General features: G+C 44.2%; 1 long non-coding RNA gene across 1 annotated transcript; it reads right to left on the bottom strand.

The window, feature by feature from the left end:
- Positions 1-328: 328 nt before the first annotated feature.
- On the bottom strand, positions 329-16,696 carry LOC135541993 (uncharacterized). Its single transcript, XR_010456017.1, has 3 exons — positions 16,081-16,696; positions 14,804-15,942; positions 329-452 (listed from the first exon to the last, which is right to left on the bottom strand). It is a non-coding gene; the product is annotated as an uncharacterized LOC135541993 (long non-coding RNA).
- Positions 16,697-16,924: the final 228 nt, after the last annotated feature.

Genomic DNA, 16,924 nt, shown 5'->3' with positions numbered 1-16,924 from the left:
GGAAAATGATCTGGACATCTAAAAGGCACAATCTGTAATTCAATTTGGCAGGACTGGCCTGCATGGTGTACTGGCCTACATGGAGTAACATTTTTTTTAAAGAAATTACAGACCACAGTTTTAAGTTAAATTGAATAAAAATCAGTGGTACTGAGTGTGTTTGGTGAAAATATCCTGCCTTCATTCCCAAGGACTGAGGTACACAGGAAGGGGTTTCAACCGCTTTTCAACTATGACCAAAACAGAGTCTCTGAGAAGATGAAGAGTAGGGTGAAGTCCCTCCAGACTTCCTTCACACCTCTGTCTCCTGATCCCTCTGTTTCTCCTCCATCTCCACTTGTTCCTCCCTTTTCTTATTTTTATTCTTTGTCCGTCTCCGGCAGAAGCCGTGCAGACCACAGAAACAGGCAAAGGTGAACTGGGGCATGGTTTGATTGAGACACATGTAGTACCTGCAGAGAGAGAGAGACAGAGACCCAGAGAGGTGGTGTTAAAGTAGACTGAACAAAAATATAAATGCAACATGCAACAATTTCAATGATTCATACACGGAAATCAGTCAATTGAAATAAATAAATCAGGCCCTAATCTATGGATTTCACGTGACTGGGAATACAAATATATATCTGCTGGTCACAGATACCTTAAAAAAAGCTAGGGGCGTGAAACAGAAAAACAGTCAGTATCTGGTGTGACCATTTGCTCATGCAGTGTAATTATTCTTCTTCGCAAAGAGTTGATCAGGCTGTTGATTGTGGCCTGTGGAATGTTGTCCCACTCTTCTTCAATGGCTGTCCAAAGTTGCTGTATATTGGCGGGAACTGGAACACGCTGTCATACACGTTGATCCAGAGCATCCCAAACATGCTCAATGGGTGACATGTCTGGTGAGTATGCAGGCCATGGAAGGACTGGTTCATTTTCAGCTTCCAGGAATTGTGTACAGCTCCTTGCGACATGGGGCTGTGCATTATCATGCTGAAACATGTGATGGCGGCAGATGAATGGCACGACAACAATCACGGTATATCTGTGCATTCAAATTGCCATCGAGAAAATGCAATTGTGTTTGTTTTCCATGGCTTATGCCTGCCCATAACATACTGTAACCCCACCGCCACCATGGGGCACTCAGTTCACAACGTTGACATTAGAAAACCGCTCGCCCACACAACACCATACACACTGTCTGCCAAAGTTTCATCAGATGTCCGGGTGACTGGTTTCAGGCAATCCCACAGGTGAAAAAGCCGGATGTGGAGGTCCTGTGCTCGCCTGGTTACACATTGTCTGCAGTTGTTGCACGTACTGCTAAATTCTCTAAAACGGTGTTGGAAGTGGCTTATGGTACAGAAATTAACATAACATTCTCTGGCAACATTGCATGCTCCCTCAAATCTGTGGCATTATGTTGTGTGACAAAACTGCACATTTTAGAGTGGACTTTTATTGTCCCCAGCACAAGGTGCACCTGTGTAGTGATCATGCTGTTTAATCAGCTCCTTGATATGCCACACCTGTCAGGCGGACTGGATTAGCTTGGCAAAGGAAAAATGCTCACGAACAGGAATGTAAACTAAATTTGAGAGAAATTAGCTTTTTGTGTGCATGGAACATTTCTGGGATCTTTAATTTCAACTCATGGAGCATGGGGCCAACACTTTACATATTGCGTTTATATTTTTGTTCAGTCTAGAATCAGATTTTCATGTCAGTAAATATTGCTGCACTTATCCAGTAGGCAAACTTCTTATCCTGTAGACAAACTTCTATTCCAGAAGGCAAAAACACAGATTTTCAAACATTAAAGCTCAAATTAAACTTTTCAAGGGGATGTTGAGCCGTGAAAATTTAGAACATAATAGATTCCTGATCTGTTGTGTGGGAAACTCTGAAAGTTACTGAATGGCAATTCTTAGGTAAGACCATAATTCTGCCAACGTCCGCACACATGCAAACACGCACGCACACACACACACACAATGCGGTAAGGAATAAATCGACAGTTTATCGATCTCTGTGACTCAAGCAGGAGGAAAGCTAATTTTTCATCCCACTCCGAATACCAGCTATTCTCCCTACAGCATTACAGGAAAAATGATAATCAGGAGTTAAGCCAGAAATAATGAATTATGACAGATTACTTTCCATCTGACTGAGACATAAAGAACGAGCACTGAAAGAACAGGTGATATGCAGCACTAAACACTGGTTTCTTGATTGACATTTCAGTCTGTCTATTATTTGACAGCCTCTTTGTAGACCGTGTAGCCCATGGATATGTCATGGGGAATGCGTTCGCACATCTTTGTGGACATTTTAACTGTCAGAATTCTCTTACTCTCACACATGGATTGACAGTCACAGTCGCAGTAGGTTTTTTTGTTGGGATAGAGAAAGTACCACGTTAACAGTTCTTCCTCCCTGTCGTTAGCCAATCACATGCTGCTTTGAGATTAAGAGCCAGGTGGTTAAACTGAGAGCTTCATTAGATACCAGAGTCAGCACGAACAAGCGTCAACTAGCTTGTGTGTGGGGTGGATGTGTGTTTTGTGTGTATGTGTCCTAAGGAAGAGTTAATCTCATACTAGAGCAGTTATCTCTGACCCAGAGCCAGGGCTGCCTACAGACACACTGTGTGCGCATGTGTTGACTTTCGCAGTTTAGTTGCAACTTCTCCTTCCTCAAGCCCTGACAACCTCACCCCATTCCTCTCCCCCTCTCCCCTTCTCCCCCTTCGTTAGCAGATGTTCCACTTCGTACCCGATGGCTTTAGTCCCTGCAGTGTGAATGTGTGTGTGTGTTTGTGTGTGTGACATAGCAGAGGTTCCACTCTGTACCCAATGGCTTTGGACCCTATGTGACAGTAGAAAAAAATCACATAGGAATAGAAAGCCATAGAAAACAGCAGCGAGTTAGTTAAAGAGACACCCACCTCCCCAACCCCCATTTGGTCTGTGTGCGTGTTCTGTGAGCATCCTATCCTCTTAACCTTAGCGTTTCTGTCTATATAATGGTGTGTGTAGCGTTCTCACTCTCTCCGACTTCAAAACGTTCAGCTTGTCTGACAGCTCCGACACCACAGCAGGGAGTTACAGTAATACTGGAACAACACTCTATCGCCAGCCAGGTCACCCGTGACATGAGTCAGTATTCGACATCCACCCATGTCTGAGGATGTCGGAAGATGACGTAGAAATTTGACTTTTGCAACAACTTTGAAACGTAGCATTTGATGATATGGATGAAGGTATATTTCTGATGTGAGACTGTGAGAGCTGGTACAGCTAGATGCTATCACATCCACCACTTTATTTTATTCTGCCCTATCGTCAACTCAACCAATGTCCCAATGCCCTTCAACTCTTCATCTCAATCAGTAGCTTTACTGCTGTAACTAATGCTCCAGCTTTATTCTGACTATACGATCATTTGTGAAGCCCTCCGCTATGGCCACTCTTTAATCTTCAACTCTATCCAATATCTGACATAATGATTTAATCCTGCAAATACATTATGCCTATCTCTTCTACACTCCACCTCTCATGCTCACTCTCTCCTCTCCTCCCACCCTTCTTCTCTTGCTGATGTATCCATCTGTCCTCTCCTGCACTCTATCCTTTCATCATCTCACTATTTGAGTCATCGTCTCCTTCTATCTTGTTTAGAGGGAGGTAATTATTGGAGCTATGTTACAGGCTAGGCAGAAGATGAGAAAACCCTGTACATTATTAACAGGTTGAATATGGATGAGTCAATGATCAGAGGCGTAGGAGAGGAAATACCACACACATACGCATGCAGGCATACATGCACGCACACACACACACACACACACACACACACACACACACACACACACACACACACACACACACACACACACACACACACACACACACACACACACAGAACAAGGAGTTGTTTTGTAGTTTAGGAGAAAATCTTCTTTTTAGAGCTCCTAGAGTTTCAGGATAGAGTCGAGGGGAAAGAGGAGGGATAGAGAAAGGGAAAGAGGGAGTAGATGGGAGAGAGTAGGGATAGAGAGTGAAGTGGGCAGGGACGGATTTACGAACGGGCACGTGGGGCCCCTGACCTCTACCTCCTAACCCAAATCCGGCTCTGGGAGAGGGGAGAGAGGAGGGAGAGAGAGAGAGAAGGACGGGATGAAGAATGACCTAAAATATCATTACCTAAAACTGAAAGTGGTTAAGAGAGACGGACTGAGAAAGAGGAGGGGTGATGCTGGCAGTGAGAGAGGGAAATGGGGTGTGAAAAACAGATAGGAAAAGTAGAGTGAGAGAGACCGAGGGACTGAGAGAGGAAGACAGGGCATAGTAAAACTTTAATCAAAGATTGTTTTTGTGGTGTGAACAGGTTGAATTGCATATACACTTTTGTGACCGAACGGTTCCAATCGGTCTTATGTAGCAAAATTTGAAATTGTGTTTTTTACATTACCAAAAAGTAGAGACTCAAAGCTACAAAATGTTATGTCATACACTACAGTTGAGGAGCAATGGGAAGGTAATTTAGCTTTAAAAGTTGATAAACTTGTAAACTCACTTTTGAGAAAATGGCCTTTGAATGTTTTGGTACTACTATTGGAGAGCCCTTCTTTGTCTACACCCACTCAGCATCATTCACACCCTCTTAAGCTTTAGCCCCACCCATCTCTTTACAGGTTGATCAGAGTGTTCTGTACTAACAGCAGTAGTCAAGCACCCAAGATAACTTTCTAGCTACTTCCAGACATCCAAGTGAGAGAGAGAGAGAACAGCTCACTGAACATTACTCGCCCTAGCAGAGCTGGTTAGGTTGTTATGTTTTCCAGAGTGTTGGTGTTTGCAGCTGTGGATCATAAATTCAGAGCATTTCATGTTCAGAGCGCACACTCTGGTCAGTGAGTTTTTCTAATATATATTTTTAATTGAACCTTTATTTAACTAGGTAAGTCAAATTCTTATTTACAAATTCTTATTTACAATGACTGCCTATTGGGGAACTGTGCATTAACTGCATTGTTCAGGGGCAGAAAGACAGATTTTTACCTTATCAGCTTGGGGATTCGATCCAGCAACCTTTCGGTTACTGGCCCAACACTCTAACCAATAGGCTACTTGCTACCTGAGTAGGGTTGATCCGAATGTTCTGACCTCACAACGGCAATCAAGCACCCAAACTAACTGGCTAACATTAGCTAGCTTGCTAGCTACTTCCAGATACAAATGAGAGAACAAATGAGAGAACACCTCACTCTGACCATTTTACTCCCCCTAGCAGAGCTGGTTAGACTGTTTTCATGTTATCCCGAGCGTTGGTGACTGTAACTGTGCTGCTGGCAACAATTCAATTACGCTTTTCTGCCAGCGTTTATTGACACCAGCCATATTCCATGGATGTTGAGCATTCATAAATTCATCAGTTATTCTGCGCTCTCGCACACAAAGATAAGAGTCGTTTGTTAAGACATGTAGCTAGCTAGCTAGCTAGCTGGGTAAAGAAATGAACCATTATCCCTACTCATGATGTTACTACCCAGCATGAATCTAGCTAGCTAGACTATCTTACATCATGGATGGACTTGCCTCCTGTGAGGATGCCATGGTTACCCTTAGTTTGAAGATGTAATCTGGAGACAGGTGTTTTCTCCATCTCCTTAGCTATCATACTCAAATTCCACTGATTTCAAAACTCGGTCCTCCAGAAAGTGGAGAGCATACACGTAACGTTAGCTATCGAGCCAGTCAGCTTGCTAACAGTACACTTTAACTTGACATTAGGTTTATGCAGTTTTAATACGCAAAAGTAATAAAAAAAGCAGTGTTAGACAGAATTACCTAGACATACTGACTAGCTAAAATAGACAGAAGCGTGCTATATGGCAGACCAATCAAAACTCATCTCTCAGCATGTCTAGCCCACTCATTTTCTTAGCAATCATGGCTAGCGGGAAGGTTGCTGACTTTTTCTGTGGCTAAACCAACTAGGCTCGTAATTTAACAATTTTATTTATTTTTATACATGGCATACAAGTTTGTTATTAAGGCACATGAAAGTTCACATTTTTGAGAAGGCATTTCTGCCAAAAAAGTAACTTCAAATGGTATGTTTAAACCTGCGACATATGCCTCGTTTTCTGAAACGGGTCAAATTTATCTGTGTGTGTGTGTGCATTCACGTGCATGTGTATGTGTGCTGATAAGCAGAGGCATTGACTTTGAGTGACAGAATCCTTAAACTGATCCCTATGGTCAACAGCCAGGCAAGTTTAACAGAATACGGAAAGCGTATTAGCTTATTATACATTATTTATACACACGGACACAGATATAATCCAGACTCTGCTGCCTTTGTTAGGCAAACTGGCTGTCTGAGTCCACACGCATGACAGCAGTGATAAGACTGAGAAATGTGTGTGAGTGTCTGTGTGTGCATGTTTGTGCAGATTTATTTCCAGAACCCGTTGTGACATTCTAAAATGGATTGATTACATTGGTACAGCCTGCGTCAATGCCCCTTCTAAATACAACAAATCAAACTAAAAAAGAAAAGGAGGCTCTCCAGACAGGTCGAACGTCTCCTCCCCCCTTCCCTTCATCCCTCCCTTGGTTAAGAAATTGATTACTTTCCTGGAAAGGGGGAGAGAAGTGAGGAGTGCCCTGGCTGCAGTGATAACAGGGCTGTGAGTGATGTAAAGACCTCTAGATAAGACACCTAACGATCTTTGCCCCCGGAGAAAGAGGAGGCAGGTGAAGAAAGGGGGAGAAGTGAGAAGGGAGAAGAAAGGGAGAAAGGAAATTGAAGTGAGGGGCAGACAAGGGGGTGGGGGGAGCAAGGGGTGTTATGAGTCATCCCCCAGAGTCCCTAAATAACTCCGGTGGCACGTTGGGATCAAATGTGACGTCCTGTCATCCAGACGGATTCCAACCAGCTTCATCACTTCAGAGAAGTCAGAGATTACTGCAGTCTCCTGTACCCTCCACACACACAAACATGCACACACACACACATTGGACCTTTCCCTTGTTGAAGCCCCTCCTTACATATAGACAATACTGTCCCTGTGTTCTCCGGCCTAAGCCATTCACATCCAACCATGCAACATTGGTTATGTCATATCGGCTGTATCATAGGGTATGGGCTATACCTTAATCAATTCTAAGTTCAAATTAATGTTTGGCCATTCATCTAATAATGATATGAGTTAGGACACGTAATACTCTGAACAGAACAGTTAGCCTCAAATCTACAACATAATTTAAAAGACAGAAAACTAGGGGAAATCACTTTGTGAGTCACTGACGGTCTATGAGTCACTGATGGCGCTGGTGTACCACATATCCCCGCAGCCCCGGAATGGTGTGTAGAATTGCAGGAAATTATGTTAAAAAATGCTAAATTCTCTCAGCCTCATTGCAAAATGTGTAGAATAGCACAAGATTACCAAGAAAACTGCAATGTGTTCACTCTGCCTCATGGAAAATGTGTGAAATAGCATGAGATTAACTACAAAACTTCACATATTAATCTGTGCCCCATTGCAATAAAATACGTGCAGAATTGCAAGGAATTAGCTTTAAAACAGCAAAAATGTGCTTTAAAACAACAAACCTGTGGTACGCCACTGACTGCCGGTCTACGTTTGCGATAGAAGCGAGAACAGTGAGACAAGGGAAGATAGGAGGGAGAAGGAGAGAGAGATATTTGGGAAGTCGGGAGAGTGAAAAGAAAGGATAGAGGGGGAGGTATGATGTCTTCTGCACACTAAATCTACAATCAGATTCACACTCAAAAAATCATAAATTCCATATGCATCAGTCAATAAAACAGACAATACCCATATAACAGACCACACCAGATACTCTACCTCTCTGCCTTCTCCTCTACCACTCTGTATCTCATACTGTATTCACCCTCTTCTCCATGTCTTTCCACAGGAAATGATAAAGGAAGTCTTGTGACTGTCTGAGAGTTTGCATTCCCATTCCTGTAAAAACCTATGTGCCTTTTGTTAAGACTACTCAGGAAAACATAAGAGTTGCCGTTTCTGATATCTACTGTCCTAAACCCCTTCCTTCTGTATGCACCTGTTTTTGCTCTCTCCCTTTCCCTCTTCTCCCGCCCCCTCTCTTCTCACACACAGTGCTCCCTGTGTATTAGCCCCAGGTAAGCCAACAGCCCCCTCTTCCCCTCCACCTGGTCAGATAAAGCAGAGGGCCAGGAACAGGAAAACAGTTTCAGTTGTTCAAACACAAAGACAGAAAAAAGAGAGAAGGGGATGTAGAGGGAAAGAGAGGAATAGCTAAAGAGGGAGCAACGTAGAGAGGAGGTAGAGAGTTAGGCATAGAGAGACGGGGGAAATGTGTTATAGCACAGGATGAGGTATTTCAGGTGTGTGTGTGTAAATGTATGTTTGCATGAGAGTGTATGTGTAGATTGGGGTCACAGGGTTGCTTGGGTGATAGGGGAGAGAAGGGGGTTGTCAGGTAATACTGTGTGTCCGAGTCTCTCTCACGGCTCACTGTCTCTCAGCTCTGCTAACAAAGACCCCATTCACACAACCACACAGGGGCTTTCTCTCTCTACTGGACACACATGCACGCACACGTGCACACACACACCTCCTTCCTGCACTCGGAGTCCATTTAGTGTCCCCTATATACACCATAGACTGGCTCAACTCTTCCTTCCTATGGGTAGAGGATAGAAACACAGAGAACAAGAGCTGTTCTACCCTCAATTACAGAGGATTAAGCACACACTATCAAAGAGTATTACAAGTGGCCCTACTGCAGCTGTAAGCTCTGTTTCACCTTGATCCTGTCCCTTATAATTGATAGCTGATAGGCTACTCAATAACGTGCTGAATATAGGCTGGTACCAGTAATGACTGGGGCACTATGAGTCAACCCAACCTTTTGTCCGTCACCCAGCTCAACTCACAGACACCAGCCGCAGAGGAAAGGGCAAGAAGGAAAGAGAAGAATGCGTAAAAAGAGCAGAAAGAGAGAGAACGAGTGTCAGAGCTAAGTATATGGGCTGGAGGGATTACCTCCGTCTGGGAAGAGAGAGAAAGAAAGAAAGAGATAAAGGTCACAGTGATCTCAGAAAGCGAGGGGAGAGAGGGAGGAGGGGAGAGAGGAGTCGGGGAAAATAAAATGACTATTGAATGAGGAATTGATGTCAGCTCAGCATAGATCTCTTTAAGCAGGCACGAAAAGAGAGAATAAGAGAGCAGCAGAGCTAGACCGAGGGAGGGAGAGAAGGAGAGAGGGCAGCCTGCCCCAGATAGCTCTCTGTAAGCTGCTCACAATGTAGATGTGGCAATGGGCCATGCAGAACGAGAGAAGAGAGGACAGGAGATGGACAGAACCAGAAGAAAGAGGGATAAAAAGACTGGCTAGAGAAAGGATTAGTGATCAAAGGATGTCGACGTGTAGCCCCAACCCCTTACACACACACACACACACACACACACACACACACACACACACACACACACACACACCTGCTCTGTACCCCAAATGAGGACATTGGAGAGAAGGATGGAGAAATTTGGAGAAAGACAGAGGTAGAGAGGGATGATGAAATAGCCAGCTAAGGAGGGCAGCCAGGTTGTTCAAGATTCATGTTGAAATTGGACTATCCATGTCCTGAGGACATCGGGAAATGCCTTCAAAACTAGCCACTAGGGGCAACAGTGAGCACTATTACCATCAAGTGGGCTTGGGTTTTGCTAGGACATCGTGAACGGGGTTGGTGGATGGATGGAAATCCATGACTCTGGATGAGATGGTTGTCTATTTAAACATGGGGGGGAGTGGGTTAACCCTATCCTGAACATTAACCCTTAACTTAACTATTCGTAATGAGTGCCTTAATTAACTTAACCAGTTCGAAATGTGACGTTTGGAGCAACAAAAAACACTTCAAAATGTGATGTTTGCAGAACGTGGATGAATGTCTAATTCTGCAATGAGACTGTGAGAGCTTGTTGAAGGAGGGAGGGAACACGCTTGAGGAGGAGGAAAGAACTTTAAAAAGCTCACTGCTAATCAGGGCATCCTCCCTCTCAATCTCTCACAGCAACCCTTTCCACGCAATCACACACCTACTTTCATACACACATGAATGCACACACGTACAGACGCGAACACACACACACACAAACACACACAGGCATGGATGCACGCACACACACACACACACACACAGGCATGGATGCACGCACACACACACACACACAATTGACCTACACTGGCTCACGCTGCTTTTTGGTATTCCGTAGCCCTCCCACCGGCTGACCTGATTAGCTGATGACAGCTCATTAATCTTGCTGCACATGCAGAGGAACTGGAAGCTACCTCAATTTTCATCCCAATGGGTGTGTGTGTGTGTGTGTGTGTGTGTGTGTGTGTGTGTGTGTGTGTGTGTGTGTGTGTGTGTGTGTGTGTGTGTGTGTGTGTGAAGGCCATTCTTCAGCATATGAATATCTAGGTGCTGAAACTCTCTATGCTCCAGTTGCAATGAAGTCTCAATGCACACACAAACACATTCACTACTTCCATATTAAACAGGTGACAGGTGTCCCAACGCCACCAGTGGCATTTATAAACCGTTTCAAGAAGCTAGGCGTATGTCGCACATCACTACTTCACAGGAGAGGCATTAGGCATTTAAAAAAAATATCTAAATGCCTTCTGGAACACAATAACTTTCATGTGCCTTAATAACACAAACGGCATGCAATTGGTAAATACGGATAAAATTGTTAAATTAGGATCCTAGTTCATTATTCGTATCTCTGACGCATTTGCTTGACTAGTTATAGCCTAATGTTAGCTAGCTAACAGTCAACCTGGTTGGTTAGCTACCTGCAGATTCATGCTGGGTAGTAACATCATGAGTAGGGATAATGGTTAATTTTTTATCCAGCTAGCTAGCTAGCTACATGTCGAAACAAAAGACTCTCATCTTAGTTTGCGAGAGCGCAGAATAACTGATGAATTTATGAATGCTCAACATCCGTTGAATATGGCTGGTGTCAATAAACGCTGGCAAAAAAGCATAATTGAATTGTTGCCTGCAGCACATTTACAGTCACCAACGCTCGGGATAACATGAAAACAGCCTAACCAGCTCTGCTAGGTTGGTCAGAGTGAGGTGTTCTCTCATTTGTATCTGGAAGTAGCTAGCAAGCTAGCTAATGTTAGCCAGTTAGTTTGGGTGCTTGATTGCCGTTGTGAGGTCAGAACATTCGGATCAACCCTACTCAGGTAGCAGGTAGCCTATTGGTTAGAGTGTTGGGCCAGTAACCGAAAGGTTGCTGGATCGAATCCCCAAGCTGATAAGGCAAAAATCTGTCTTTCTGCACCTGAACAATGCAGTTATTGCACAGTTCCCCAATAGGCAGTCATTGTAAATAAAAGGTTAAAGGTTAATAAAGGTTAAAGGTTAAATAAAGGTTCAATTAAAAATATATATTAAAAAACTCATTGTCCAGTGTGCGCTCTGAACATGAAATGCTCTGAATTTATGATCCACAGCTGCAGTCACCAACACTCTGGAAAACATAACAACCTAACCAGCTCTGCTAGGGCGAGTAATGTTCAGTGAGCTGTTCTCTCTCACTTGGATGTCTGGAAGTAGCTAGAAAGTTATATTGGGTGCTTGACTACTGCTGTTAGTACAGAACACTCTGATCAACCCGTAAAGAGATGGGTGGGGCTAAAGCTTAAGAGGGTGTGAATGATGCTGAGTGGGTGTAGACAAAGAAGGGCTCTCCAATAGTAGTACCAAAACATTCAAAGGCCATTTTCTCAAAAGTGAGTTTACAAGTTTATCAACTTTTAAAGTTAAATTACTTTCCCATTGTTCCTCAACTGTAGTGTATGACATACCATTTTGTAGCTTTGAGTCTCTATTTTTCGGCAATGTAAAAAACACAATTTCAGATTTTGCTACATAAGACCGATTGGAACCGTTCGGTCACAAATGTGTATATGCAATTCGACCTGTTCACACCACAAAAACAATCTTTGATTAAAGTTTTACTATGCCCTGTCTTCCTCTCTCAGTCCCTCTGTCTCTCTCACTCTACTTGTCCTATCTGTTTTTCACACCCCATTTCCCTCTCTCACTGCCAGCATCACCCCTCCTCTTTCTCAGTCCGTCTCTCTTAACCACTTTCAGTTTTAGGTAATTATATTTTAGGTCATTTTTCCTCCCGTCCTTCTCTCTCTCCCTTCTCCCAGAGCCGGATTTGGGTTAGGAGGTAGAGGTCAGGGGCCCCACGTGCCAGTTCGTAAATCCGTCCCTGCCCACTTCACTCTCTATTCCTCTCTCTATCCCTCCTCTCTCCCATCTACTCCCTCTTTCCCTTTCTCTATCCCTCCTCTTTCCCCTCGACTCTATCCTGAAACTCTAGGAGCTCTAAAAAGAAGATTTTCTCCCAAACTACAAAACAACTCCTTGTTCTGTGGGATCACAGATGGAGTCCTGTGAGTGTGTGTGTGTGTGTGTGTGTGTATTTCATCTTGCTAAACCAGCTTTATCCGTCCCAACCCTGCCTTTGCTGCATATCACACATTCTCTCACCTAGGTATAGATAGAGGAAGGGAGGAGGAGGAGGAGGAGAATGAGGAGAATGAGGAGGGGAGAGGAGATGGAGGAGGAGGGAAGACGATCAACTGATTCATGTTTTATTGACTCAGAATTGGCAGAACTGAAATTATTACTGTGTGTGTGCATGTGGATGTGAGTGTCTGTGTGTTTAAGATGATGCAAAAGTATTACTGATCAGATGGTGGGTAGAGCTATGCAATGCCAGAGATGTTTTTCCTCTCTTCCTCTATCCCTTACTTTCTTCCTACAACTCTCCCTCTTTCTCCACCTCCCCCTTTCCTCTCTCCCTCTACCTGATTCAGTGCTAGAGAGAGAGAGAGTGTGTGAACGAATGGATTTCCTATGTCCCTCTTTCTCTCCCTCTCTGCTTGCTCCTTGGCTGCAGTAAAAGAGAGAGAGAGAAGGGGGAAGCGTGTGAATGAGTGAGTTTTGGCTTGACTTCACTCACACACACTTTGAAGAACACTCACTGGCCTTTACAGTTGAGGCTTCACTCTCCCTCCTCCTCTGTTCTTATCCTTTTTTCTCTCTTCACAAGATATTTTCTCTTTCATTCTCTTCCTGTTTAACCACTTCACTCTCATTCCTCCTGTTCTTCCTTTTCCTCACTCCTTCTTTTTCACTACACTATCATTTCTTTGACGTAATCCCATTAAGTTGTAACTGGATCTGGCTTTCACTGCTTCTCCTAATCTCTCCCCCTCTTCCTATACCTTTACCCCCCCCCCACACACACACACACACTACATGATTTGTGTGATGTCGACTCTGCCAGCTCACAATGACTTTACAACTACATCTGTGGTTGACTCAGACAGTAAAGTCCCTGCTCTAGTCCTCATCTCAGATCTCATTGGGATTTTAGCTGGACTATAGTAGCAGACTCTTAATAAGCTCCTGAAAACACCAGGAAATTTGAATCAGGAACTTGAAATTTGTTGAAACATGTTCTATCTGAATGAACAAAGAACAAAATAAACAATCAAATATGAAATTGTGCAGCAGCTAAGCTGAAATGTGTGTGTCTATGTGTCACGTGTGCGTTTGTGTGGGTTTGTTTGTGTTCATGCGTATGTGTGTGTCTGTGTGTCTCTCTGTGTGTGTGTGTGTTCCAGGGATACAAGTGCTATGAGAGTAGTTTGGGAAACTAGCTCTCACAGTCTCATGTCAGAATTAGACGTTCATCCATGTTTCTCAAACATTACATTTCGAAGTTGTTGCAAACGTCAAATTTCACAGTATTAAAGGTAAAGTTTAAAGTGAGGCATTAACTCTGAATGGTTAGGGTTAAGGGTTAAGGTTTAGGATAGGCATTAACTCTGAATGGTTAGGGTAAGGGTTAAGGTTTAGGATAGGTATTAACTCTGAATGGTTATGGTAAGGGTTAAGGTTTAGGATAGGCTTAAAACAAAAATCTCAAAACAACTTTCTATCGCTCTATTCAAACTTGCAACCTTTGGTACCAGATGCAGATGCTTACGCCCATCCATCATCCCTGTCCACAACGCCTCAGCAAAACCCAAACCTATTGAAGATGACAGCGCTCAGTGTTGCCCCTAGTGGCCGGTTTCAACCTCATCTCCAAACGTCTTCAGGCATGGATGGACATTGAATAGTTACTTGTATCACGGGTGACCTGGCTGAGTTTGAGCACCAGCTCTCTGCTCAGTCCTGATTTAGAATGAGGTCTATTCTTGTTCACCCCTGGGAAATACTTAAATCTGCCATGGAATGTGGTGTGTGCATGTGTGTGTGTGTGTGTGTGTGTACATGCTTAATGTGAATTAACAGGGAGTGAAACTAAAGCCATGGTCAGTAATTCATAAGCAGAGTGAGTATAGTCCCAGTCAGTCTCACCTTGTGGTGCCACACACACACACACACACACACACACACACACACACACACACACACACACACACACACACACACACACACACACACCTCGTATTCCACATAACATTCCATGGGGATTAAAGTGAAGTGCCACAATTATCGCCTTTGACACACCGTTAATGATAATATACACAGAAACAGAAAAAACCCACACAGAAACACAAAAAAACGCAGACACACAAAACACACACAAAAACACACACAAAACACACACACTGCCCTCAGGTGACACCAAACACAGAGGAGTATATGCTATGGGTAAGGATCGGTGCGTACTCACCTCAGGCTCCCCTGTGCTCCGTGGCTCCACTGCAGAATGGATTGGTTCCCCCGTACACACACACACTAACACTGCTGTTTGTGAAGACAATGAGACCGGGCAAGTGAGGGAGCGGTAGGAGAAGAGAGAGGGAGTGAGGTGTGCCGAGGGGGGCAGGAAAGAAAAGGAGTGTGAGAGAGGGAGAGAGACAGAGAGAGAAAAGGAGAGGAAGAAGAACGGTGAGAAAAAGAGGTAAAGGGAGAGGAAGAGAAGTAGAGATATGTAGAAGGGAGGAACTGAAAGACCAATCAATGTAAGAATCAGGAAGTGTAGAGGTCTGTGTAGTGGAGATATGGTGTTCTCAGAGTCTATATGGAGAGATGGAGGAGAGATTAAAGAGAGAGACAGGGAGAGAAGGGGGCAGAGAGAGGGAAAAATGGGTGCTAGAAAATAAATAATTCTAAAAAGAAAAGGGTCCCAGACGAAGCCAAGGTTCTTTTGTGTCTGTGTATGAGTGTGTGCATAAGTGTGTGTATAAGTGAGAGTGTGTATGTGTGTGTAGGGCGCTGTACCCTAACAGAGATGGACCAGAATGCGATTGGGGTCGGAGGGCTGACTTGTCTGTGTGTTTGTCCGTCCGTTCTCTCCTCAGTCTTGTGCATTCTTCTCAGTCTCGGTGTTGTATGAGCAGGGACCGATGAGCAGGGACCGATGTCTTACTCTGTCTATCCACAGCACTGGTTAGACCTGAGGTGAAAATAGTATTTTCCTTTCTTTCTTCCCTCACACCACTCTGGGAAATACTTATTTCTAGTAGACTCCACACTATTATGTTTTATCTCTCACTCTCACGTTCATTCTCTCATTTCCATGTACACCCACTCCCAAACACCCTGGGGATGTCAGAGAGTTTTTGTATGTTTTTTTCTTTCTTTTTTGAGTGGCAGCCTACAGGTACAGTATGTGTGGGAAAAACAAATGGAAAATACTGATATGAACAGAATATGAAATTATCGCCCTCAAAGTGAAAGTCTCTTTGAGTGTTTGCATAGAGGGCAATTAATTAGAATGAACAGAAAGAGAAAGCATCTCTCTCCTCCGCTGGAGTCCTGAGAATACTCCACAATTAGCCAGAGTCCCAACACAGCCTGCAGACAAGACTGGGGTGGGAGAGAGGGAAGGAGGGAAAAGAGAGCAGGAAAGAGAGGGAGAGAAATTAAACTGAAATGAAAAACACCAAAGGGACATAAAGGAGCTGAAGTTGTTAGGAAAACGATTGAATTTTTTTTTAACCATACCCTTTAGGCGAACTGGCTGTCCAGAGCTCAATTCTTGTATGCTCTCTTCCTCTATTGGTCTTTTTCTTTTCTCCTCCACTCCTTCTGTCCGTGGGGCCGGCGATAATCCATCAGGGAAACGGGAAAGTCTGGATTGTTTTGAATGGACAGAGTTCACTCTTCCTCTCCTTCTCCTCTCTCTGTCCTCTCCTCTACCTTTTCCAGCTTGTTCGCCGATCATTTTCTTCACCACGGTGGTGACACAGAGCGTGTGGGTTAGAAGGGCGTGGGGGCTGGAGAGAAAGAAAGAGCGATAGAGAGATAGATGGGATGATGGGATGGGGTGAGAAGGAATGAGACAGAGCTGGAGGTAGTAATGACAATGGGAGAAGTGAGAGGGATGGAGGCAGGTGGAAGGGATTAGGATCAGTGGTCTGTTTGTGTGTGGAGGGAGGGAGGGTTTCCTTTCCCACACACACCTCCACTACCCCGTCACTGAAGCAGAAGAGGAGAAAGAGAAAGAAGGGATGGATGGAGGGGTGGGTGGTGAATCAGCCGACTGCCTTGTTCCCTCTCTGTCTGCTCTCCTCCCTCTCTCCGCTCTCGTTCTTCTATCCTCTCTTCACCCTCTCTCTGCTGGCTCTGCCCTCATACTCACTGAATACTCCCTCCTTCTCTGAGACACACACCCTCACCACCACACTGAAACACACACACACACAGTTCATTACCATTCACTGGTTCTCACTGTGACACGCTTGGCTAACCCACTCACAAAGACTGGGCTGAGCAAGGAGTAGAATCCTAATACAGGGAAGAGAGAGGGAGGGAGTTAGGGAGAGGTCATAGGGCTAGGGAGAAAAGA

The sequence above is a fragment of the Oncorhynchus masou genome, chromosome 6 (genome assembly GCF_036934945.1).
Source record: "Oncorhynchus masou masou isolate Uvic2021 chromosome 6, UVic_Omas_1.1, whole genome shotgun sequence".
NCBI classification, from domain to species: Eukaryota; Metazoa; Chordata; class Actinopteri; order Salmoniformes; family Salmonidae; genus Oncorhynchus; species Oncorhynchus masou.
This window is presented reverse-complemented; position numbering and strand designations above follow the sequence as displayed.